A 27,891-nucleotide genomic window follows, 5' to 3' on the forward strand; every position below is an offset into this window, starting at 1 on the left:
GCTATCTGGCTCAGAAGCAACAAAGCCCACATGGAAAAAGTACACCAGCTTGTGCAATCACAAGGTGTCGAAGGGATCGGGTATCAGAATGAAAAATCATATTATTGTGAATGAGGTGGGGAGTATAGAGTTGAGAACCAAAGCCCATTTGTAGGCCACAGGATTTCCCCTTACAGAAGGGTCTTGGGGAAGAGATGAGCCAGTCAGGATGCGATGTAGCAACGATGAAACATACCACTTTCTTCTAGTTCCTAAATGCTTCTTTCTCCCCCACTGCAATGATATCAATTCTACCTTACAAGTCTGGATAGAGCATAGGATGTACACTGGTACAGATAGGAACTGGAGGCACAGGGAATCCAGGGCAGATGATCCCTTCAGGACCAGTGGTGTGAGTGGTGATACTGGGAGGGGAGAGGAAGGGTGGGTTAGAGAGGGGGAACTGATTACAAGGATCTACATGTGACCTCCTCCCTGGGGGACAGGCAACAGAAAAGTGGGTGAAGAGAGACATTGGACAGGGCAAGATATGACAAAATAATGATTTCTAAATTATCAAGGGTTCATGAGGGAAGTGGAAGTCGCGGGGGGAGGGGAAAAATGTGGAGCTGATGCCAGGGGTTTAGGTGGAGAGCAAATGTTTTGAGAATGATGAAGGCAATGAGTGTACAAATGTGCTTTACACAATTGATGTATATATGGATTGTGATAAGAGTTGTATGAGTCCCTAATAATAAGATTTTTAAAAAAAAAAATTTACCTCATATGTGGACCAGAATTAATACTTTGCTTCCTGGTGACATCTTTTGAGCACTTTCCCCTCAGGAAAGTATCCTAGCACAGAAGCATCAGTCAGAACCAAGTCTGGTCCAACAAGCATGTGCAGAAAGGACTGTCACAACCTTCAGGACACCCTGGATTAAGGAACTTTGGTCAAGGAATCAAAAGTTGCCTGAAAGATGTTATCAGACCAACTGAGAAAATACTTGAAAGAGTTCCTACAAGTCATTTTCTGGTCAAAAATCATACCCTGGTCTTACTGCATATCAATAACCATTCCTCAAAAATCTGTGAAAAGTCATAATTCACAACTCAATTTACTTCCTAGTGTGCATGGATAAAACTGCAAGTCTCCCCCCGTCCCCGCTCCCTGAAGAGTTTGCCTTGACACCTCTCATTCCAGCTGGTTCCTTGTGTGAGCGGCCAAGATAGAGCTTTATCCTTTCATTTCATCCCGTCTCTGTGGTTGTTTATCAGCCACAGCTGAGGTGACTGGGGTTGGTACCACTGCGTGTCGGGCAAGTTGTGAGGAAAGATGTTCCCTCTGTGTTAAGTCGAATCCACACCGAGGGCTTTAGTCTTTAATGACTGACTGGTTCCAACCCTCTTTGCTTGGAGCAGGCAGTGTGTCAGCTGCATTTTGCAGGTTGTTAATGAATCCTCCAATCCTTGTGCCTCATTTTTCTTCATTTTACAGTCCAGCTTCATGAATGATCTGCTCATCATACCAATTGAATAAGTGTGCTAAAAGAAGGCAATCCTGACACATGCCTTTCCTGCCTTAACAACCCTCAATAGTCCCTTGCTCTGTTCCAGCAATTGCCTCCTGGTCTGTGTACAGGTTCCAAAAGAGCACAATGAAGTATTCAGGAATGACTATTCTCCACAATGTCATCCATAATCTATTATGATCCACATGGATAAACATCTTTCTAGTGGTTCTTGCTTTCAGCCAACATCCATCTGATATTAGCAATGATAACCTTTATGCCAGTGGTTCTCAATCTGTGGGTCACGACCCCTTTTGGGGGTCGAACGACCCTTTCACTGCAGTCACCTGATTCATAACAGTAGAAAAATTACAGTTATGAAGTAGCAACAGAAATAATTTTATGGTTGGGGGTCACCACAACATGAGGAACTGTATCAAAGGGTCACAGCATTAGGAAGGTTGAGAACCACTGCTTTATGCCATGTCCTCTTCCAAATCCAGCTTAAATGCCTACCAGTTCTCTGCTGGTGTATTGCTGTAACCAGTTTTAAATTATCTTCCGTGAAATTTAATTGTGTACCATATTAATGATACTGTTCAAAAGTTTTCCCATTCCGTTGAGACATCTTTCTTTGCAATCAGCATAAGAACCAATATTTTCCAGTCAGCAGATCAACCGCTGTCTTCCAAATGTCTTGGCATAGACGAGTGAGTGCATCTAACAGCATCCATTTGGTGAAACACATCTGTTGGTATTCTGTCTATTCCTGGGGCCTTGTTTTGCCCAATCGCTTTCAGTGCAGCTTGACCTTCTTCAAGTATCATCAGTCGTTGGTCGTCCGTTACCTCTTAGCAAGGTTCAAAGTCGACCAGCTCTTTGTTACAGTGTCTCTGTGTTCTCCTTCTGTCTTCTCTTTTGATGTTTCTTGCCTGGGTCCACATTTTGCCCACAGAATTCCATCAGAATTACAAAAGGGAGCTTTAACTTTTTCTTCAGTTCTTTCTGCTTGAGAAGTGCTGAGCAGGCTCTTCCCTTTTGCTTTGCTAACTCCAGATTTGAATATTCTGTTACAATACATTGCTTTTTCTGGCCAGTCCGTCCTTTGAAATCTTGGGTCAAAGCGGAAATAAATAAATAAATAGTTGGATCTGAAATCAGTTTGATGATGAGAGCTAAGCCCAAATGGATGATACAAGGTAAAAATCAATCAATCAATCAATCATCAATCAATCAGTAAACCACTGTTCTTCTATAGGAGTGATGAGAGAGCTAAGCCCCAAACTGAGACCAGGTTGCAACTGACATCTTTTTGTACTACCTATGGCTTTGGCTACTCATCTCTTTCTTCCACCTGGGTAAGGACAAAATTAGCATGCACCAGGCATGCTTCACTCCCCAGAGGGTTTATATCTCTGACACTTCTTTAAAGACAGATATTCTTTCCAAACTGCTGACATAAGCCAGTTGGGCAATTACTTTTTTTCTTTTTGTAAAACCCACATTACTGAATACTTTAAAAATCCAAATTATTCTTAAAAGAAAATTTGGAAAATACTTGACATTAGTTTATTAATTCATTCCAAATTGGGAAATGTTTTTTTAAGACCAGAAAGGGAAGACAGAGGCCAAGTCACAAAGGTACCTTTCAGAAAAATAAGAAAATCTAGTTAGTGGACACTGCAGTTGCTCAGAAAGCCTGAGCTTGTCTTTCCTATGTGGTACCTCCCTCGCCCACCTAAGTTCCTTCCCCTCAGCACAAAGTCTCATCTGAGATGCCCATTAATCATCCAAATATGTTCCCTAGCTCCTGGGTCCCCTGCATCAAATGCTTGCTCTCCTCTGCAAAGCCTTTCATGGTGAAAGATTAAATCTGCACTCACCGGGTCCTCTTCACTTATTTCATTCCACAGGCATGCCCTTTGTGAACCGAATCCTTCCCTGGCATTCCTCGGAAAAGGAACCCAATAAATTATCAAGCCTCCTAATTGCAACCCAGAGCACATTTTTATTCTAAACGTATTTGACCTCTTTCCACCATCTGACCATTTCCTCATTTCTGAAACCTCCTTCCATGGATTTCTTGGACATCAGCGCTTTGTCCTTTTTTTTCCAACCTTATTTTTTCTTTTATTTTTGTTCTTCACCCTTCCTGTCAGGTATGTGTGTATAAAACATATGTATATGTTTGTGTATGTTTGTGTGTATGTGTTTGCATGCAATGTATGTATAGATGTGTATGTGTATATACACGTACATAAGGCAAGCAAGAGATTCCTTACATAAGTGTTCCAAACCTATGCGTCTAATTACAATGTACATATTAAAGCCTCCAAGATTTCTTGAGTTTGGTGTTAGTCCGGGTTGACTAGAGAAACTCAAGTGTGTGAGAGAAAGCTTTATGCCAAAGAGTAATTATATATTAAGAAAACATCCCAGCCCAATCCAGATCCTAGTTCAAACTCCGATATTAGGCCGTAAGTCCAATACTAGCCCATAAATTCCTCTTCAGACTCCCTCTTAGTCACTCGCCCTGATGCCAAATGCAGGAAGATCTCAGGCTAGTGAGTGAAAAATCTTGTGGATCCAATGGCAGTGGAAGCATCTCCAGGGTTCTGGATGCCATCAGCATGATTCCATGTGGCTTGTCAACAGGAATGTGAAGCAAAGAGTGTGACCCACCTCCAGGGAGGAAGAGGGAAGTTTCCAGAATCCTCATGAGAAGGTCACGCCCACCAGAAGGCATCATCAGGCTGTTACCTGATTGACAAGCTAAACTCCACCCCTTCATTCTTAATATCCTCAAGTTGACACAAGAGTATGTAACTACCACAAGTTCCAAAACCACAGAGCTGTCTACTGGGAGCTCTCCACCTGAATGATACCAAGCTCAATGCCACCAAGTCACCATAACTCATAGGGATCCCCAGTGGGTTTCTGAGACTGCAACTGTTTACAACAGTAAAAAGTCCAGTCTTTCCTCCCATGGAGCTGCTGGTGGCTTCCAACTACCGACCACAAAGATTGCAGCCCAATGCGTAACTACCACAGCCCCGGGGCTCCTTCCTGAGTGATCTAAAAACATCCAAAGTAACTTGTTCTGCTACAGTATCTAAATTGGCTCATGTGACAATCACTAACCAAATCTGCCAGAGCTGAGACCTAAATCATTTTAATAACACCTTCCTTCTTACCTGTACGTGAGTCAAGCACCAGGCCTCAGCATGACACTGTGATTTAGAACTGGTGTCTTTTCATTGGCACGTATATTCGATCACAGTCTCTCCTCTTTTGCTTGATCCTAAGAAGAATCACTTACTCTTGTCCCTCTCCAATTCATACCTATACCCCATACCTCCATAGCAATTCCTAAAATATTTCTGAGCATACCATTACCTTGCTTAAAATCATTCCTTATTCATCTCTCAAGACTTTCCACAATCTGCTGGAGGGCAGATTTATCAAAACCAACTAAGAATGATGAGACCCAAAGTGAGGCTCTCCCAGTAGAAGCGGACCTTGGAATAGGTGGCAGTGAGTGCCGCTGGTGCAGCGGCTACAAGGCGGGCTGCTCACTTCAGGAGAAAGACAGCTGGGGCTTTCTACTCCCATCAATAGTTACTGTCTCCAAAATTCACAGGGGCAATTCTACCCTAGCCTGCAGAGTTGCTCTAAAGTGCACAAGGGCTTCCTGTCTGACAAGTAGCGCAGCAGTCCTTCTTTAATAAATTATGAACTGGGAAAATCTTTCTGGCAACTTGTTCTAATTCAAGTAAAAGTGGCATTAGGAATTCCAGCCCTCGGCTAGCTAATAAACAATAGTCTTCAGTTCCTGTCACCTCATTGTACTCAAAACCTCTGTGACTTGGTGCCACCTGGCTGGCGGGAGGCAGTGCTCTCTAGGGCCTGCTGTTGCACCCAGGAGAGTAATATCAGCAGAGAAGTGTTAGAGACAGGCTCTCCCAACGACTTGAACAACCTAAGTACAATTATCTGTGGCAGATGACTACAATGCCAACCTTCAAGGGGAACCAACGGAGAAGACAGTCTAAACTCCGTAGCTCCAGAAGCAGTTCATGTGGGAGGCGCACCTACGGAACACTTGCTGTGCTGCACAATAAAAGACTGATAACCCAATTGCGAGATGAGCAAAAAACTTCCATGAACAGCGATGCCACCACAGAGGAGACTCAAATGGCTACCAAAACATGGAAAGATGCTCAGTGTCATTAGTCATCAGAGAGACGCAAATAAACACCAGTGAGAGGCCCCTTCGCTCCCATTAAAGGGGCTAAGAGTAAAGGAAGAGAGGAAGGGAAGAAAGAAGGAAGGCAGGTAGAAAAATGGATCACAAGTGTCGTCAAAGATGCAGGGAAATTGGAACCCCAGCCAGTGCTGGTGGAAATACAAAAAGGTACAAGTCAAGTGAAAAACAGTGTGACAAATCCTCCTAAAACCCCAGCTAGGATTAACATCTGACCCAGCAATGCCACTGGTTAGCATATACCCCAAAGATTTGAAAACAAAGCCTGTCAGACTAAGGTTTCCTTCAGTACTACTGACAATAGCCAAAAGATGGAAACATCAAAAGACTAGGGAAAAACAAAATGTGTTGCATGTATACAAAGGAATACTACTCAGCCCTTAGAGGAACTAAAGCTTTGACACATGCTTCTGTATAGATGAAGCTTGACAACACAAAGGAGCAAATACTGAATGAGTTCATCACTTACATAAAAAGACAAGGCAAGTGTAGAGACCAAAGTGGTTACCAGGGAGGAGAGGGAAGGGGCAAGGGAGTAAAAGTGATGCAACAATGCACTGATTAAGGGTCGGGTTCGACAGTCAACTACTGTAAATGCTGTCAATCAGTTGTAGACTTGTAAAATGTTGAATTGGTGAAAGTTGTGTGATTGACAGTGAAGAAAAAAAGGAAGAATTGTTATTGAGGTCGCTTGTCAAAAAACAGCGCATGGGAGTTAATTCTTTGCTGTGGAGCTTTAGGGTCATGATCCATGGAACAGTCTGGCTAATTGCCAAAAATAATATATTTAGTGCCCCTGTCCGACTTCCTGATTCACCAAGTGGAAAGGGTTTGTTTATTTGTTTGTGTTTTGAAAGCTTGCAAGCGATCATCCAAGATTCATTATTGATCTTTATTTACCTGGAGTGAAGAGAAGAAAAGCAGTCAGGAAAAGAAAAAGAGGAAGATGTGTAGCTAATTGCCTCCAGGTACAAGTGCCTCCTCTTTCATGAGACCAGAGAACTGGGTGGTGCTGGCTACCATTCCCGAACATTTTGACCAAGGAATATTAGGAAAGCCCTGACTGAAAAGAGGGAAATACAGGCCAGAATTTCAAACTCTAGTGGACTCTAGAATTTCTGGAGCCACTGACGCTAGATGAACAACTACAACCATTGTCCCGATGCGATCTTTAGAACCTGAAACCAAAAAGTGCCTTCTGAAGTCTTCCACCAAACAAGTGGGTTCGCTCGTTTAGCTCATGAAACGTGTCTTGAACATCGTGTTCTTCGTCAGCTAGTTGTGCAGGCGCAGAATGGCAATGGTGCCGTTGTCAGGTGCGGCGACGTGGTCCTGACCCACAGGGATGCTGTGTGTAACGGAATAAAGCACCGCCCACTCTTGTGCGGTCTCACAATTTGTTATGTTGGAGCCTGTTGTTGCAACCACTGTGTCAATCTATCAACTTATCATTTTCCGCTGCTGTTCATATGGTTTGCAGCAGCTCAGTCTCAGCCTTGGACATCCTTGGCCTCTGGCTAACAACGTGCCACCGCTCTCCATACGGGTTACAGTGGCTAATTTCTCAGAATGACACGAGCAACTCAAAAGATTTCGATAGGGACCTTGGTGCCAGGTGAGCTTGTGTTCGTGAGGGAGAAGCAGTTCAGAGAGGGAAGGTGAGAAATGGTTGCCCAGGAATAGATCCAAGTCACTGAACTGGAAGTGTAGAAATCATGGGATTGGTGTATGTTTTGCTGTGTACTCCCTCAACAACAACAACAATAAACCTAAAAACAATAACAAAAAGCCTGATGATGTGGGGAACAAGGTGGAAGAGACGCAGCACAGACACCAGTATAAAGAAAGCACTGAATAATCCTACAGTTATCGGGGTGCAGCACAGACACCAGTATAAAGAAAGCACTGAATAATCCTACAGTTATCGGGGTGCTGAATAACAAAAAGAAGAGGAAGCTCAGCGTTAGGAGAGTGTTGTCGAAATTAAAATGTGTGTGAATTAATTCTATTCACATTTGGGGTGGAGTGGGAGAAGAGAGAAACTAGGGTTATATTAAGCTGCAAATCTGGCAAATTAAAATAATTAAACTTTAGTGAGTGAGATCTTTAATTGCCTCTAGGTGTTTATATTACTTTAAATATTACTCTAAATTGTATGTTTGTTTTATTATGTTTGTGCTAATAATGTTTATGCTTCACTTCTTTGAAAAAGGGTCCTCACTGCCTTTTTTTGGTAATCATATAATTGACTGGGGAGGTGTGGTTCTCCCTCTCCATACTGATGGATCCTGAAGCCAATCCTTTCCAAGGGAGGGAGGAGAAAAGGAAACAAGGAGTAAGGGGTGGGGTGGGTAGATGGGGGACAGGAACAAGAAGTATGTTAACCTGGTTTTATACAACAGACCTATTTCTTACAACTTGAAGTATAGTTTTTTTTTATAAAACCCACTAAGGAAGGCAAATAGTTGAAAAAAAACTCTTTCGAATTTATTCTCTTATGGGTATTGTTGTTGGGTGGCCTCGTGTCAGTACCGAGTCACAGAAACACCGTGCACAGCAGAACAAAACACTGTACCCATCTTTACAACTGTTGCTATGTTTTCGCCCATTGTTGCACCGACCGTATCAGTCCATCGCATTGAGGGCCTTCCTGTTTTTCACTGCCCTTTTATTTTCCCAAGCAAAATGTCCTCTCCAGAGACTGGTCCTTGTTGATACCAAATTTTAAAGTACCAACAACAAAATCTCATCATCCATGCTGATAAGAGGATCCTGGCTGTTCGGTTTACTTGTTCTTCTGGCAGTCCATGCATGTGTAATACTTCTCACAACACCATCATTCAAATGCATGAATCCTCCAGTCTTCCGGATTCATTGTCCAGCTTTCACATGCATCTGAGGCAACCGAAAATACCATCGCTTGGGTCAGGTCAGGTGCATCTCAGTTCTCAAAATGACATCTTTGCTTTGAAACACATCCAAAATGTTCTTGGCAACATGTCATTTCATTGCTTAACGCTGCTTCCTCGGTCACTGATTGTAGATCCTTGACAAGGTCCGTCTGTCCTCATCACGATGTTCTTTAGTGGTTCCGTTTCTGTTTTCTTTATACTGAGGTGCAAGCTATACTGAAGTCTTGTGAAGAATAAAATGGTGAATTCACCCAATTTGTAAACCCTAACTATGCAGATTACTTTTTCGAATTAGGATAAAATACGGGTAACAAGAACAATAAACTTAGCATTTTACCTCTTTCAAGACTGAATTATTTTGGCTTCTAATTTTGGGGGGAAACCAAGTTTTTCAATAGAAGGCATTGTGAGTGAAAGAGACAAACTGAGGTAATAGAGATTTTTATATAATTAGTGGGACATATATGTCCCAAAATATCTCTTGTGCTGGAGTTTCTGGGATGAGGCCCATTTCTTCTGCTTTATCCAGTTAGACATGTACCCACCACCACCACAAGATGACAGCATGGACTAAAAGTGGGAATGACAACTTTCCATTAAGCTCCTGTGGCAGAAAATGCAAGCAGACATTTGAATAAATTGTGCAAGGGCCAGGCCCACCCTCCTCTAGCTACACAAAGGAAAGGGGGTATCCAGGTCCATATCTGCCTAAAGGTGGTTCCCATGAGGCAATGGGCAGACATGTCTCCAACGGCCATCCTTCTTGACCCCACTCTGACCCCAGCTATCCCTCTTAAGGCACTGGGCTCTCCCCTAGGTTCAATAATCCATGCAAGGTAGACCCCAACCTCAAAGACAATACTCATCGACAATTACAGGGTTTTATTAGGAGACTTACCAGGTTATCACACTCAGGATCAGAAAATATTAAGGATACAATTGTGTTAACCATGGTCTGTTCCCAGCCATGCCTGTAGGCATGTCCCTGTGACTCTCATTCTCTCAGCCACATGGACCTTGGCCTTTGTCCTACTCTGCCAAGTGTTAGAAAGCTCAGTGACTGGCAACTGCATATAAACAGCCAAAGGGCAGCCCACTGTGAACTCCAGCCTCCTGCCCAAAGGCGGCCCAGCTTTACTAGTTCTGTGGGCCGGGAAGCCTACCTGCTGGGCCCCACAGTCTTGGTGCATCTCTGCTGTGTCTCTTGGTCTCAGTGTGCACCTTTGGGTGCTCTGCTCCCTTCACCACTCCATACAAGGACCTCCTTGCACTCTACTGATGGTCCTTCTGTATCGATGATCAGAGATTTTGTTTCTTTTTCTGAGATGCCTCACTTTGATCGTCAGAAGAATGGTGAAAACTGAGCAATCTCTGAATTTGTCTTCTATATCTCATTTGCATACTCCCATCTACTTATAAAAACCAAACCAAACTCACTGCCATCAAGTCAATACTTACTCAGAATGACCCCACAGGACAGAGTGGAACTGCCCCCTGGGGGTTTCTGAGACTAGAACTGCTTATGGGAGTAGAAAGCCCATCGTTTTCCTACTTACTTACAGAGACGCTAGGTAAAAGAGTCATACCTAGTGATTTCACTTCACCATAGCACTGTATATTCCATGGGTCATTAAAGAGTAGAGCAAACAATTCAGTGACATTACATGGTGCATGATTACAATTGCTTTTCATCAGTGAACTCCGTGCTTCTTAAGCATAAGCATGACCCCTCAGATTACCTCTTAAAAGAGCATGTATCCCTGTGCCTCCGCTTACAAAAAGGAAGTTAAGGTACAGTGCTTTGAGTTGAGAGAATCATTACAACAAAATTGCTACCAGCCTCTTCCTGGCATTTTATTCATCCAAGGTCTATTGTAGAAATTCCTGGGTGGTACAAACATTCAGGTGTTAAACAGAAAGTTTAGATGGTCAAGTACAACCAGAGTTGGATCCAAAGAAAGGCCTGGAAATTTCCTTGGGAAAAACCAGCACTTGAAAACCCTCCTCCAGTCCACAGATCCACTAACACATGTGGGGTGGCCATGAGTCAGAGTCAACTGGCATTATGTAGCATCTCAAAACAAAAACTCATGCCATCGAGTTGATGCCAACTAATGGACCCGCTTGAGGACATGGGAGACCTTCCCACTGTGCGGGTCCCAGCCTATCACTCTGGATGAGAGAAGAACGTGTCCTCTTGCTCCCTTGGAGACACTGGAGGATTCCGATGGGAATCGCAATGGCACCAGGGCTCCTGTATACACCATTGGGGAGAGCAAAGCCACATTCACTAGACCAACCCTCAGTCAAACCATCATGAAATCTTCAAAACTCCTGAACAATACAGCTTCTGATTTGCTAAGTCTCTGGTAATACATTTTCACGAATCACTCGAGTTTTGCACAAATAATCTTTGATATGCAATAAAGTAGAAGTTACTTGATTTGTTTTCTTAATCAGAGAACTATTTCCGTCTAATTAATATGTGTGTCATTTTCTTCTCAAAGACCTACTTTTACGAAGATATACATATATGTAAATATAAGTGTATATATGATATATATACACAAAAACATATATAACACTTCTCCAATGGGTGCAAAAATATCCATTTGGTTTCTGATAATAAAAGTAGCAAAGGTTACTTAAGTTGTATTGGAAGTTGGGTTTAAGTCTATATGTTGTGTATATTTTAATGAGCACAGCTGCTTTTTTAAAAAAAGGTGTTATGTGATTCATGCTTTCTGTGGGTAGATGTAATGACCTAAAGGAATGGTTTGCTAATATGAAGTGTGGAATAAGTGGATATTAATAGTAATAATGAAACTAGTTTGAAAATGCACATTCTAAAATAGTGGCCTATTTGGCTTCAGAGATCATAATCTATCAGAGGGTTAGTTTTATTTATAAGAACTATGCACCAATTACTTTTTTCACACTTTTTTTTATTATTACATTTCCAAAGCTTGTTTAAGACTAGGTAGTTTAAAGTAAAGTGTGGGACTCTTTTTATTCCTTTTACTTTTAGTGGGGCTAGATGTACAATGCCAGATTGACTTTCCATTTCAGTAAGAAAGTTGTTCTGCTGGGAGAGTGGAGGGTGGGTGGGTTGGAAGGGGGGAACCAATTGCAGGGATCCACGTGTGACCTCTTCCCTGGGAGAGGGACAGCAGAGAGGGGGGGAGGGGAGACTCCGGATAGGGCAAGATATGACAAAATAACGATGTGTAAATTACCAAGGGCACATGAGGGAGGGGGGAATGGGGAGGGAGGGGGGAAAAAAAGAGGACCTGATGCAAGGGGCTTAAGTGGAGAGCAAATGCCTTGAGAATGATTGGGGCAGGGAATGTATGGATGTGCTTTATACAATTGATGTATGTATATGTATGGATTGTGGTAAGAGTTGTGTGAGTCCCTAATAAAATATAAAAGAAGAAAAGAAAAAAAATGATTAGGGCAAAGACTGTACAGATGTGTTTTATACAATTGATGTATGTATATGTATGAACTGTGAAAAGAATTGTATGAGCCCCAATAAATTGTTAAAAAAAAAAAAAAAGAAAGTTGTTCTGTGCTGTGTATTGAACCCAGTCTATCATATAGACTGGCACCATAGAGAGAAAAATGTATGTCAAGGAAATGGCTCACATGGTTGTAGAAACCAGCAAATTTCAATGTCAGATATCAGAGAAGCTTTGATGGTGTACTGAGTTACATGATGGGTTATAAATCACAAGGTCAGCAGTTCAAAACAAGCAGCCACTCCTGGGAGAAAGAAAAGACTTTATTCTACCCTGTTTTACAGGGTATCTATGAATCAGCAATGGTTTCATGGCAGTGCGATGTCACATATCAGGCCAGACACTTCCTTAACTCAGATGACACATGGGCTGATGACTCCCTTCTGGGAGACTGACAGGTCAGTCTCATGTTAAGGTTGCAGGTTCACAGCTACATAGGCTAACAAATCCCAAAGCAGCATCAGTCCACAGGCTACAGACCCTAATGAAAGTCTGAGACCAGTAGTGAATCTAACAGGCCACCTCTGTAAGTCCCAAGATCCAGCGGTCAGATAATGAATCCAAGATACAAGATCCAAAGCAAGCAAAACGCCAGTTTGGTGAGAGTGTCATAGATATTCCATGCAAGCCATGTGCTGAGGAAATTCTCTTTTAACATATTGGTTGCTCGTAGCAGATCTCATCATGGATCTGATTACACTCTATCAGACCTCATTATGGGGATGGCTACATCATAACCAGCGAACCATAACCCAACTGGACAGACACCCTTAATACCCCAAAGTCCCTACTTCTCTGTCTCTTCTTTTTCCTCCGTTTATCTGTCAGGCAAAGACTCTTGATTGCCTTTGAAAATAAGCGAGAGTATGTCTTAGAGTGGAGAGAACAATGGGTCATAGAGGCCCTGCCAACAGATCCATTTTACTATAGTTCAACAAAGCCGCAATAAAATCAATTGCTGAAGACTAATCATTGGTCTTTCTGTTTGTTTGCTTCCTGCTTATTTCTCCATATCCCAATAACAATTGCTTCCTTCTCTCCTTCTTTCCAAATGTGACTTACGGTGCTTTGATTTCAGAATTACTTTGAGGTAAATGTATTAGACGGTGCTTTAAGCTTAGCAATGCAGCTTGCAGTCCGTGGGCATAATTTCCCACGATCACTAACAAAATCAGGAAGCTCTGCAAACTTATCCATCTTAATTTTAAACTGCAATTAATTTTAACTTCATTTAAAAATGAACCACTCATGGGAAGCATGCAAAATTAAAAATTTACAAAGAGGTTACAGTTTCATGTGTTGCTATAAGAGAACAATCGATTTTAAAGATTATAATCAACATGAGCATTTACTCTGACTAAGCAAATTGGCATTTAAGGCAAGCAGATGATATAAACTGACTTTTGGCAAATTTAAACAAATCAGGGTGTATTTTACACAATGATTAATAATAGCATTTGAGACTTCTGGCCTAATTTTAAGCTCTTCATAGAAGCAAAACTAGTGGCTGTGCCATTGTGCTGTGGCATCCAAAGAAAGGGGTTCTGGTTTCATTTTCACTTATCGAAAGAAAAAATAACTTTTAAAAATGATTTTTGATGATGTAGGCTGAACTATTTGGGTATATTTTGTTATATATATATCAATAAAATAAAATGGAATTCTGCTTTCAAATTCATCTTTTCAAGACTTTGTGGTATCTAGGGAATGTGATACACATTACATTAGGGGGGAAAAGTCATAGCCTATTATCTAAAACTGGTAAGTGGGGCAAAATCAAGTGATACTGCACATCCATGCAGACAAGCACATACAATGCAAGGGGACCAAGGTTCTGTTTTTGGTGAAAGAAAGGTTAACTTCGGAGCCCCCCTGGCAGAGTGGTTACGCACTGGGCTGCGGACCCTAAGATCAGCAATTCGAAACCACCAGGCACTCTGAGAAAGAAAGATGGGGCTTTGTGCTCCCTTTAGAAGCTATAGTCTTGGAAACTCACAGGTGCAGTGCTACCGTCTGTTGTAGAGTCCCTCCGAGAATTGGTATCAACTCAATGGAGTGGAGTTTGGTCCGCAGGCAAGGAAATAAACTTTTAAGTAGTCTTTGTTTTATTTTCTTTTTATTTGGAACCCCAGAATTAACAGAACTATTTCTTTTAAAAGCGCAACTTAAAAAAGAAGAAACCCTGATGATTTAAAACAACATAATCTGCTGTTTTGAGTTGGCGCATAACATTCCATCAGAATTATGCCAAGTAGTTTCATAATACAGTAATGTGTCTGTACATCCCCTTGACAAAGATCACCAAAATACACACACACACACACATGCACAGACACATTCACACATATATGCTATTCTTTGCCATTGAGTCCATGCTGACTCACAATGATCCGCTGTGGGTTTCCTAGACTGTAACAGTTTACGAGAGTAGAAAGTCCAAACTTTCTCCCACAGAGCTGATGGTGGTTTTGAACTGCTGACCGTGCAGATCGCAGCCCAACTTGTAACCACTACCTGACCAGAGCTTATATACATTTTTTTCAATAATACTTTTGGAAATATGATTGCTAAAGTTACACTGAATTTGAAGTAGAACTATGTCCAAAACCTCAACATGCCTTTCTTCTTCAAATGATCAAAACTTCTACCTTTGGAAAAGACCAAGAAATAATGACTAACCCAGTCGCAGTCAGCAGCCACAGCAACGGGCTTATGTCCTCTGGCTCACATTTCCACACAAAAGAACTGTTGTATTGAAGAATTGGCTGCTTCTATATCTACAGCGAGAAAGGGTCAAGATGAGCCTGGATGATGAGCCTCTCTTGTCATTGCAGACAATAGGGAAGCCACTACAGATCACTAGTACCTAAGCAAAAGGGCTCAAAAGTAAGTCTGCGGAGGAGCCCGTGGGCCTAAGATGGGCATCTGCAACTCTAATGGATGGAAATATATAAAATCTATTTAGATTTGTGAATTTATAATGGATGGTCAAAAAAAATCTCATCATCTTTACAGGATGCTAGAAAATTCAGTAAAGTTAAATTAAAAGAACAGCATAGTCAGACTTTCTTATATATAATAGTTATCTCAGAATAAGCAAATTACAAGTAATTTGGAAAATGACAACTATAAATAATGAAGAAATGACAGAAGTAGAAAAGTCCCATTTGGAAACCACTAATATGGCTGTGGTGCGCCGTGGTGGCATACTGAGTTCCGTTGGGCTGCTAACTGAAAGGCCAGCAGCTTGAATCCACCAACAGCTCCATGTGAAAAAGATGAGGCTTTCTGCTCGAGTTCCAGTCTCATAAACCTACATAGGCAGAGCGATTCAGCCCTAGGGGGTTCTCTGAGTCACAATCAACTCAACAACAATGGGTTTGGTTTTGAAATATAGCTCTACGGGTTACACTGCTACCCACAAGGGTGGCTGTTCAAACCGAGCAACTATCCCAAGGGAGAAAGATGAGGCTTTCTTCTCTCATTAACACTTGCCATCTTGGAAACCCTAAGTATATCTGCTATTCATCCTGGCGGCACATTGTAGATTGCCTGCTAGGCACTAACGGCAAAGCAGCAGTTCATCCATACTAGCCACTCTGGGAGAAAGATGTGGCTTTCTACTCCATCTTCTGAAACCCAAAAGGGCAGTTCTATGTTGCCCAATAGGGCAGCTATGAGTTAGAAATGACGATGGGTGAGTGTAAGTAATTCATTACAAGGAAAGAATTGAGACATATAACTTTAACACCAATTTTGTGGATTGTTTAATAATATGTAATATTTTATTTTTCAATTACAACGATGAGACTAGTGGGGACATGGAAACTTGACCAGATTTTGACTACGTCGTGCTGTACCAGGATTATCATTAAATATTGGTGCCACTGTAGGGTGAGCAATGAACTTGCAGCAACGTCGGAGGCCCTGCCCTGCAGGAGAGAGATGAGGCTGTCTATTCCACAAAGATGACAAAGCCTTAGACACCCGATGGAGGGTTGCCATGCCTTGGGTCAACTCGATGGCAGTAGAGTGCTTAACACTACAGATATACAATCAAATATTCCTGGGGTTACTGGAGATTTCGTACAAAATCACCCTGGCCAGGAGGTGCTAAATGTTGAAAATGGAAGGGTTTTTTTTTTTAAGTATTATTCTCATTACTTTTGCATTGAATATACCCCAAATAAGTGTGTATGCTGTGTTGAATTCTTTGGCTACTTTGTTAGTGTGTGATCAACTTAAAAGTAGCTGAAATGATCCATGAGGTTAAAATTCACATTTCATATTTTCAAAAGATTTTCCCAAAAAACAAAACAATTATGTCCCATCCCGCGGGTCTTCAACAATGTGGATACCTGAAAGAGGGACTGGGAATGAAGATGGGCAAGGGATGTGGAGAGATAGAGGCAAGACAGGAATCTGATCAAGCCTCATTTATTGAACTGAGAGCAGTGGCTTAAATAGCCAGCGAAGGGCGGGCACCATTACGTCACATGGAAATAAGGTACAGCTGAGGTAGACAATAGTCGTGCATTTCCCAAATAAGGAAGAGATGGCGGGCAACTGTGATGGAACAGGTAAGTATGCTAATGAAGCATACCAGGCGCCTGGGGGGAAATGCCACCAGTCGTGAATTGACCAGTGAACATAGCAGCTGCTAGTGAAAGAGCACCAATCCTAGCAAGGGTCAAGACAGCCACCATCTGGCGGGTGAAACAAAGGCAGTAAAATTACCAGGCACAGTTTGTATGGCAAGAAACTGAGAGTAAATTCACAAAGGTCGTACATGGCTTAAATCCAGGGTAGGGGGACACGCAGATCCCTACACAATTACATCACATCCATGTACTCAAAACATTAAACTAAATATTTAAATCAATTCCATCCTACGAAATGGAATCATAATCTCTATCATAGCATCCATAAAGAATTTTTGTAGAGGTAAATTGAGATTAATTATGAAAAATTATTTTTAAAACCATACTGTGCTAAGGATATATAAAACATTGTTCATCGTTGGAATCTAGAGCTGAGGGCTCTGGTCTTTAGTGCATTTGGCCAGAATGCCAGGCACAATGTCTCACCAAGTGGAGCTCTATAACTGCAAGGCTAATTCAAAAATGATTGCAACTGGGCTCCCAGTTCACGCGTGCCCAGGTCCTCATCAAAAAATGTGTTTTCACACTCCCTTTTGTTCAATGGATGGCGGCAGACAAGTTATGTCAGTAATACACCTGTCTCGGTCTTGATAGCGTGCCTTTCCAAAAATACCCAATCAAAATTGTGACTTCCCAGGGAATTGTTGAGCCAGTTCTATTCATGGCAGAGAGGTCGGCTCCGACGATTATGGAGACTATGGTTTTTTTTGTTTTTTCAACATTCTTTCTTTTTTTATTATTAAATACTGTTATTGGGGGCTCTTACATCTCTTATCACAATTGATACATTCATCCATTGTGTCAAGCACATTTGCACATATGCTGCCATCATCATTTTCAAAGCATTCTCTTCCCACTTGAGCCTTTAATATCAGTTCCCGGTTTCTTGCCCCTCCCTCCCTCACAAACCCTTGATAAGTTATAGATTATTTTTCCCATATCTTTCATCATCATCCGTCGCCCCTCACCCACTTTTCCCTTGTTCATCCTCCTGAGTGAGGGTTATAGGTTGATCCTTGTGATTGATTCCCCCTTTGTCCCTCCACCCTCCCCTAATCCTCCTGGAATAGCTACTCCCATTGTTAGCCCTGAGGGGTTTATCTATCCTGGATTCCCTGTGTTGTGGGCTCTTATCTGTAGCAGTGTGTCTGTTCGGGTCTAATCTGATTTGTAAGGTAGAATTGAGGCCATGATAGTGGGGTGAAGGAAGCACCAAAGCACTAGAGGAAAGTTGTGTGTTTCATCAGGGCTATACTGCACCCTGACTGGCTCATCACTTCCCTTTGATCTCTCTGTGAGGGGATGTCCAATTTTCTACAGATGGGCATTGGGTCTACACTCCATGCCCCACTCCCCCAATTCACACTGGGTATGATTTTGTTCTGGGTATTAGATGCCTGCTACCTGATTCCATGGACACTTCATAATCACACAGGCTGGTGTGATTCTTCCATGTGGGCTTTGTTGCTTCTCAGCCAGATGGCCACTTGTTATCTTCAAGCCTTTATGACCCCAGATGCTATATCTTTTGATAACCAGGCACCATCAGCTTTCTTCACCACATTTGCTTTTGCACCCATTTTGTCTTTAGCAATTGTGTCGGGAAAGGTGAGCATCACAGAATGACGGATAGTTAGAACAAACTGCTCTTGTGTTGAGAGAGTACTTGAGTCGAGGTCTAATGTCCATCTGCAACCTTAATTCTTAACATATAGATATGAGTACACAGTTCTAGTCCCCTCTCAGTGTGTGTACACACACACACACACACACACACACACACACACACACGTACATGCCTGTATTTAGGCCTCTCTAAATGTCCTTTGTCTCCTGGTTCTTTCCTCTATTTTCTTTTACTTGCCTCTTGTCCCATCATCATATTCAGCTTTCATTTGGGCTTAGTATTCCTTGTTGTTACATTGTCCTTGATTAAGTCCCACTAGACATCCTACACCCTTCTCTCCTTTGATTTTAGTTCACTTGTTGTTCCCTTGTCCCTGCCCCACCCCCTCTTCACCTCCTTCCTTTCTCCCACCTCCCCTTCTTCCATATCCTCCTGGAACAATTGGTCCCTTTCTTTTCATCTCTGAATTATTTATTCTGCCTGTTTTATCTAGATAGATATGGAGATACATTAATAAGCGCAAAAAACAGGCAAAGCCAAACAAAACAACAAAGGAAGTAAAGACCAACAAAACTATAACAACAAAAAGAAACCCACTGACAAAAACGGAATAGCCTATAAAGAGTGCAAGGTCTGCTTGTTGGCCTTAAGAGTCTTCTCCTTTACTAGTCTGATGGGATGCCACACTCTCTCTCTGTTGTCTATTTTTGGGGAGAGTGTTTTGAACTTCTAACGGGGTTACCTTGATAGACTTTCTCAGAGGGCACAAGATATCCTGGAGGCATCTGAAAACTGCACTCTGAAAAAAATGCTACGGAGTCTTTGTTTTCCAATGACGATTCACCTGCTCGTTCTTCAAGGTAACAAAGGCTGTCCGGAAAATTTGATTGGGAAACTTTGCCGGATGTCTCCTGTGGAGTTTGGGTCTTCAGATCCAAATTTCCTAATGTTCCCCAAACCCAAATTTAAAGGGAACATCATTTGGGTCCTTTGATGATGCTGAAACTGTCATTGTGATCGGGTGTAAAGCAGAGTGCAGAATTCTTCGTGGAAGGGTTCGAGAGCCTCTAACACCACTTTCAGAAGTGTGTAGAAATAGAGGGAGGATATATTGAGAAACAAAAGCTTCACACTTTAACATAGGTTTAATAAAGGTTTCTGTCCTTTCGTAGCCCACTTAGGACTAATCCTCATCTATCGCGGCTGGGCCAGTTAATTGGAAGGAATATGGTATGGAGACTTATAAAAACAGTTTCTGCCTTTGATGCTGGAAGGGGATCGGTTTTAAAAGGGTCAGTTGAGCAACAGAGTGGGAGAAGTTGGTAGCTTCCTGTGAGCTCACCAGAAGGATTTGTCTTAAAAGGTTATATATAAGAGTATAGCCTACTATTGATGACTTTTTAGCTTGTGGGGTTTTTTTCACATACAAAGAATAATACAGATGGCTCTTATCCAAGTTACACCTTATCAAATCTACTTTTGTGTGCTTTTGATTTTTGTTTTTTCAAACAGTAATAAGAGAATGAATTCCCAGTATTTAATGCATGCGATTCAAGTGAGCGATAAACAATTGCAAACTCTCCTAGGGGTTATTTTGCTTTCTGGTAAACAGGAAGCTAAAGCATATGTTGGATGTTAGCCTGGGTGGACATAAAGTGTCCTATTTAGTCAAGGTTTCTTCTGAAGCCACCCGTTTTAAGCCTTGTTTCTCAAGGGTACATGTCAAACTTCATTCAGCATCAGTGGGTATCTGAATACACTGAAGAGTAGAAAGGCAGCATTTGGGGGCAAATAAATATACATATATGTCTCTCCTACATGAGCGGCGATGTCAGTTTCATTTATGTAACACCAAAAAGAGGAGAAGAAGAAGAAGAAGAAGAGCCACATTGGGGAACTTGACATTACAACATCAAATAAAGTATTCAGGCTATAGATAACTTGTTTTAATACTTCTCCTTATCCATATGCAGTGTGGTCTTCTAATTAATATATATGAGTTGGATAGTTTAAAGAAAATTCTCTTTAAAAGGCAGTTTTTAAATTCTTCAATTTTAAAAGATTACATACTTGAAACATGTTTATATGCATAATACGTGCATTTCTCATAAAAAATGTTTTGCAAATGTGTCTGGGAAGATCTTTTTATTTTAAATATATAAAGGGGCATTTGGGGAATTAATGTTTTACTTTGGAATGTTTATATAAATATTAGAAATTAGCTATATTAGAGACCATCCATCAACTCAAAACAAGTAATACTTAAATAATGGTTTGCCTTTATAAAGGTGTTTTACATCAGTTAGCTCACTTTAATTCTCAAAATATCCTGAGGGTTAGATATTACAAGCCTATATTTATGGGTGTAAGTTTGTTGCTCAAAACACGGTAAAGTCTGTAAATACAAGTTTTGTACTTGCATATTGCTGATCATTTCAAAGATGTCACTTTAGTGGAAAAGTAATTTGCTAGTGTGGTTGAGATGCTTAAGATGGGGGAGGTTTGTTGTGCCAATTCGTCAACATGATTCTCTAAGACTCATCCACATTGATCGGATTAGCTGTAGTTTGAACAATTTCATTGTTGTCTTTTATTTCCTTATATGAACACAACTTGGTTTTCTTCATTTATTTCTTGATGAATAACTGTTTCCATTTTTTAAATTAAAACCGGTACCATAATAATTTCTCTTGGTGGGCATACGCAAGTGTTTCTCTAGGGCACAAATCCAACAGGAGAACTGCTGGGTCAAAAATTACCTGCATGTTCAACTTTACTATAAGTGTTGAATTACTTTTTAAAGTTTATATGCAATTTTATATAACGCATGATATAATATTCGGACAAAGTTTCGAACCAAAACTGAACAAAGGGTTATTTAAGAATTAAGATTCCCCCCAACTACCATGATCCGAATTCTACCTTGCAGGGCTGGATAGATAGGGCAGAGGTTGTACACTGGGGCATATGAGGGCTGGAGGCACAGGGAATCCAGGGTGGATGATACCTTCAGGACCAAGGGTGTGAGGGGCGATGCTGGGAGAGTGGCGGGTGAGTGGGTTGGAAAGGGGGAACTGATTACAAGGATCCACATGTGACCTCCTCCCTGGGAGAGGGACGGCAGAGAACGGGGGGGGGGGGGGACTCCGGATAGGGAAAGATATGACAAAATAACGATGTATAAATTATCAAGGGCACATGAGGGAGGGGGGAGCGGGGAGGGAGGGGGAAAAAAAGAGGACCTGATGCAAAGGGCTTAAGTGGAGAGCAGATGCTTTGAGAATGATTGGGGCAGGGAATGTATGGATGTGCTTTATACAATTGATGTATGGATTGTGATAAGCATTGTATGAGTCCCTAGTGGAATGTAAAAAAAGAAAAGAGAAAAAAAAAGAAAATGATTGGGGCAAAGAATGTATGGATGTGCTTTATAAAATTGATGTATGTATATGTATGGACTGTGATAAGAGTTGTATGAGCCCCTAATAAATTGTTTTTTAAAAAAGAAAATAAAACAAAAAAAAAGAATATAAGATTCCATGATAAGACCAAAACAAATTAAATGCTAACTATATTTAGGACAGCCGTGATGTCCCAGGGCGGTGAAGAATGAATTAGGAACCATCAAAAATAGCTTTGACCTAACAGGCTAGGTTTTAAGGTCATTTGTGGATATCTCAGAGTCATTATAATTAAGCTTCACAGTTTACATGTGTTCTTTTGTATGAATCAATATTTACATCTCATTCAAAACTCACTGCCATCAAGTCGATTCCAATCATTATAAAAAAACTTGGTCTATATAGTAATAAAGATATATAAAGGGTTAGGAGCCTTACAGATTGTTGGCAAATAGATGCTTTACACTTAAAAATAAATGTACTATGTTTTTATTTTGAGATGAAGAGAAAAATAAACACAAGGGGTTTTTAATGTATCAAAATGTTGGTACGTGTGAGATTGCCATGAAAATATCTTTTCTTACTCTGTAGTGTTGTTTGGCTTCAACTGCCATGCTGTAAAATAAAATGGACCTTGAGAAATGAAAGAATGGGTTTCGTAATGCTTACTCCCCCAAGGAATTGTTCCTTCTACTGGATGCACCTATCTTGACAACATTCAAATCAGTCAAATTATCAAAGAATTAAGACTATGTCAAAAATACTAACGCACTGACCCAATAAAGAAAAAGTAAAGGGAATTCTACGGGGACATGAAAAGTCTGAATATGGTTCTTCTACCCACATCTCTAACTCTCACCAAATGAGTGGGGGGAGCTATGGAAGCAGACAGGGAGTGTCTAACACTAATAGAAGAGTTTATTCCGTTTTAACAGTCACTCTCCTGGCTACAAGGATAAGCAAGAACTGAGAGAGAAATCCCAGGACTCTCAGGGAAAAGCGCAGCACATTGGAGATGTGGCATGGAGCCCTTGGGACAGAGCAAAGGAGCCGGGCAGAGACCAGAGGCGAAGGCAAGGAGACCATGAGACAGAACAGCAGTGATACTCTGAGACTGTGAGGCAGAGCCGCGGGCTGGCTTCCTGGCCCATAAAGCGGTCCGAGGGACCCTGTGGGTTCGAGGGAGCAGCGGCTGCTCTGAGGACGGGTGTTGCTGTGGGCCCGTGACTGAAGCGTGAATGTCTCTGCTCCTGATTCGGGGTAGCCTGCGAGTTTGTCTGAGCTCTGTGCGGGCATGCAAGGAACTGTTGAACCCAGCAGAGGAGCAGAGTGCCCTGGGAGAAGCAGTCCGTATCCGAATCGGGTAAGACACATGGAGCGGGGAAGCATGATGGGTCAGCCCTGGACAGATGTGGCGTGGGAATCCCCTTCTCCTTTGGGAAGCCAGAGGAGGGCAGATGTCGCCTCCAGGCCTTGTACTCAAATCTTAAGGCGGAAAGTAAATATTAGCATACATCCCCAATACATTTGTTACAATGTATAGACATATACCTTGGTAAGTACAGATCAGAGGCATTTAAAACACAAACAGGCATTTATAAAGAACTTGATGAAAACTGATCAAAGGAGAAATTCTAGGAATGCCATGCCATGGCAGATGGTGTCGTGGGCCCCGTGAGCCTTGCACCCTCTGCTTAGAAGCTGCTGTGTCAACCCCACCGGGGTCTGAAGCAAGAAGCAGGTAGCCCACATTTGCACAAAGATGTTGCTCTTTTGTTTGTGAATCCATATTCTTCCATGATCTATTCACTCTATTTCTATTACCCTGAAGAAACTAAGGGGCCTGTCGCTTAAAGTCAATAACACCCACTTCGGGCAGCAATGGTGTTTGTAAACAATGTAAATTTGAATTAAAGGCATGATCTTTTGATTTGACTTATATTTCAGGACCTCCACGGGAAAATGAAAACATAAAACCCAAAATATCACCTTCTTGCTATCAAGTAACTGATTTTTTTTTTAAAGAAAGCTTTCAAAGCAGATAAAATCGGCACCTTAAAAGACTAGTCTTTAGCCCAGGCGTTCTTTTAGGCAAGTGACCGAGTGTGTGCCTAGAGGAGTAAGAGTTGGCTCCTAACAAAAGAGTCTGCATTCCACAATCTGCCTTTTGCCGGAGGCATCTTCCCCAAAGCACCCGCTAACTGCATCTCCCGCTGAACCTGTAACAATTTAATTGTATAAGTCAGCCTAGTCAAGCAGCTCCCGCTCATGACTGGGAGACATGAAATTCATTGTCATTATTGTCCCTGTCATTTTGGATCATTATATCCTGCTGCAGAATTTTCCTCACTTCAGTGCATTTTTACCTCCAGGAGTCAGGGATTATAGCTGAGGTTGTGGTGGGGGCAGAACCGTGAACTACATTTACCTCAGGGGAGCCAGAGATTAAATTGCCTTTGCTCTCTCACGAGTTGAATTTGTCTATTTGTATGCTGTGAGTTTTAGGTTGGAGTAAAAATGAATATTCTAGTAGAACCTGGGCTTTAATTTCCTCTTTGAAACATGGCTGTCGCTTCCTTTTATTTACATTAGGGAAGCCGGTGTAATGTCTGGTAGGTGGCTCTTTTGAGATGTGCATAGAAATACTGCCAGGTGTCATCTGATAGGAAATGGTAGAGATCTCCCTCTCTCTCTCATTTCAATACCTTGTCTCACAGAAAGGAAGTATTTCAAGCTATTAGTTTGCACTTCAGTTTCATTTTAGAGAGGCTTAATAAGGACAGGTACTGGTTTAAAATATTTCATGAGTCTTAATGATATCCCCCTTTTGGGGCCCTGGGGTCCACCCAGTCAAACAGCAGACATCCACTCCGGGCACTGGAAGATCGGAGAAAAGTCGACAGAGGAAGACGACGTGAGTTCCTGAGAAAACCAGCTGCCCCAGCAGCTGCTTCACACGACACCCGGCCTGCCAAGTCAGTCAAGCTTGTCGTGCTGTAAATATTTCTTGCTGGCTTCGTAGTCCTGGCCCCATCACCATACCTGCTACCTGGCCCCCGAAAAGAATGGATGCGATTGAATTAGGACACTGGCGAAGAGTCCTGAAAATAGACTGGGCTGCCAGCATACGAAGAAGCCTGTCTCAGAAATACAACCAGAATGCTCCTGGCAAGTCAGGGCGGGAGATTTTGTCTCGCTATTTTGGACATGTCCTGGAGACACCAGTCCCTAGAGAAGGACATCATGCCTGGGGAAGTGGAAGGTAGCACAAAAGAAGAAAACCCCCAGCAAGACTGATAAGTACTAGTTGGCTGTTATCTCTGACAGGCTATAAGGAGAAAACACAACTAAGGGAAGAAATTGGCAGGTCGTTGTATGCCAAGATTCATTTCATATGAATTTCAAGGGGCTATAAACCTAGGGGAAAATGCCCCCTAGACTTAACTGTCACATCTCCTTTTGTCTGGAAAGGGTAAAATTCAAAAAACCAAACTCACCCTCAGCAGGTTGGTGCTACCTCCTGTGGGCTCTATAGGACACGGAAGACCTGCGCCTGTGACTTGCCCAGACTGCAATACTTTATGAGAGTTGAAAGCCCTGACTTTCAACCTGAGAGAGGTTGGTGTGTTTGAACTTCTAACTTTGCAGATAGCAGCCTGATTCTTAACCACTATGCCACGAGGGTTCCTTGCACTGAGTAGAGACTGTGGTTATTCCTTGAGGTGAAGTCTCTTATTCTAGCACTTAGCAATAATAAAGAAGAATCTGCCAGTGAATTATACAAATGCCATGCACAGAACAGCCACGATAATTACCACATCAAAAGGAGTAGGACATTTAATTTACTATCCTGGGAAGTTTTCTGCAGGAATAGGTTTTGCCTGAGCATATGCAATGGGCCACCAGGACTTACGTGGGTTTTGGTTTGCTGGTAAGTAATTATGAAGAATTCCTTTTAAATCCTAGTACATCTTGTGCTTCAAGGAGAATTTCTTTCACCACGCACATCACAGTGTGGAAGAAGCCTTAAATCCTGTCTCAGTCACTAGACTACGTGAAGAGCAACATTTCCTAGCCTGTCCCATCCTGGGTTCATTCACATTGCTACATTTCATTTTCCCTGCTACTGATGTGACCGCACAATGTATGGATCATCATAGCCTTTAGTTACCAAAAGGCCCTGCAGTCTTATAGAAGTTTGCTGACATTTTTTATCATAATCGCGTTTCTCCCCAAAATTGGAGTTATGAGAATTGTCATTTCAAGTAGCTCAAGTACATCTTGAAATCACTTCGTGGCTGTGATTATATTTTCAGATTGGTTCTCTATGAAGGGAAATTTAAAGGAAGGTTCACCTTATTAATTACAATTTGTAGGCTTGTGTTTATGATGGTGAATGTTCGTGAAGTTCAAAAAGTTCGTGGAAATTTGCCATTACCTATTCAGTCCATGTTTCCATGAAATCTGAAACCCATTCATACTTTGCTAGCAGGATGATAATCTTATTTTTCTGGCCGAAGGCATTTACTTCTCTCTCTTAAGCCAGCCAAAGAGGCATGTGATTTCTTTACCAACATGCTCTATGCTCACTTCATCTCCGTGTTTATATGAAATTTGGTCCTCACACTACGAAGTAAAACAATGGCTGTCTATCGGTGAACACAGCCATGTAAGCTGAGAACTAACTTTTGTTTCCCATTCTTGTCACACGTCACCTCAACCTGGCCCTGTATCATTTGAAAAACAGTATTTATAAAATAAATAATTCATGCTTCGAATATAATTGTTTCTCCCATCAGCTTGAGGATTTTGATTGTCAAATATCGAGTTTTAAATAGCAATTTTAAATGATCTGGTATCATTTCAAATAATTGTCACTACGCTCTTAGTTTTACAACCTGTAACAAGTCATAAGACCGACATCTAGATGAGTGAGATTCTTTTCCCCCTTCATTTTCAGAGGATAAAGTTTCTTTTGTACGAAGTGACACAGATTTCGCTTAGTTTCTCTATGCAGTCATGAATCTACACTTCCTAACAATGCCAAACCAAGGCACAATATCACAAGCTCAGGCATGCATTTACTAATAGTCCTCTTAAGGAGCTGTACAAGTTAATAAGTAGATAAAAGTGACGCTCAGTACATCCTGTGGTTGAGAAAAGGAACAAGGATTGGGGATGAATGTGTGAAGGAGGGATTAGCAATAGGAAGCTGAGTGCGTCCATGTCAGGATGGGCAGGCCGCTATTTGCAGAATGCCTTCTTACTCCTCTTGGATCAAGTCTCCTTAAACAGAAGCACCCAATAAGCCACCATGGATTATATTTAAGGGGCTGATGCAGAGCAAGCAAATTCACAGTTAAGACTGTCCTTCAGCACGTGGGTGCAATTGCGGATACCAAAAAAAAATAATAAAAAGACAAGTAGCCCCTGTAGTGTTCAGCTGCTGGAAGGTGCTGCAAGCTGAGAGTTTCCTAGCTTTTAATGTTTGCCTGGAGCCTGAAGGGGTTTCTACTACTCCCGCTGCTAGGACATTTTCTTGACTTGGGCCTCCAATGCCCCTTTCACACGTGCACATTTTGCTTTTCACATGTAAAACCCTAATGGCTGAATTGATTCAGAAATGCAACACTAGAAAGAAGAGGGAGGGGAAAACGGGATGGTGGCTTGAAAGACATCCCATAATACATAGAAATGTCAAAGGCGGGGAGAAGGGGCTGGCGGGTGTCCCTCGTGCTAAAAGTTTAGATGTCCAACAGGAAATACAAAATATTGCATAATGGTGGGCGGGGGGCTGGGAACACAGCAACTCACTGACCTATACACCCCAACACGTCCTTTGTGCCATTCCTAAGAGCCTTTAACATGCGGCGCTATTTGTCTCTAGCAATTTCTTTTTTAAGTGAATGCCTTGCAACCACCGGTATTTTCCAGTTCTATCTACTCTTCAAAACTCAGAGTAAAATTTCACAAATGGGTTTGCCTGTTTTTACTGTCTCATGCTGGTGGTCCATC

The 27,891-nt window shown here is 41.8% G+C and overlaps 1 protein-coding gene across 2 annotated transcripts in view; it reads right to left on the reverse strand.

Annotated features, from left to right (window-relative positions):
* The window catches only part of GPD2 (glycerol-3-phosphate dehydrogenase 2), a 206,578-nt gene that overhangs the window by 63,934 nt on the left and 114,753 nt on the right, over nt 1–27,891 (reverse strand). The gene's annotated exons all lie outside the window — the stretch shown is intronic.

Source organism: Tenrec ecaudatus, chromosome 13, assembly GCF_050624435.1.
Source record: "Tenrec ecaudatus isolate mTenEca1 chromosome 13, mTenEca1.hap1, whole genome shotgun sequence".
Taxonomy (NCBI): domain Eukaryota; kingdom Metazoa; phylum Chordata; class Mammalia; order Afrosoricida; family Tenrecidae; genus Tenrec; species Tenrec ecaudatus.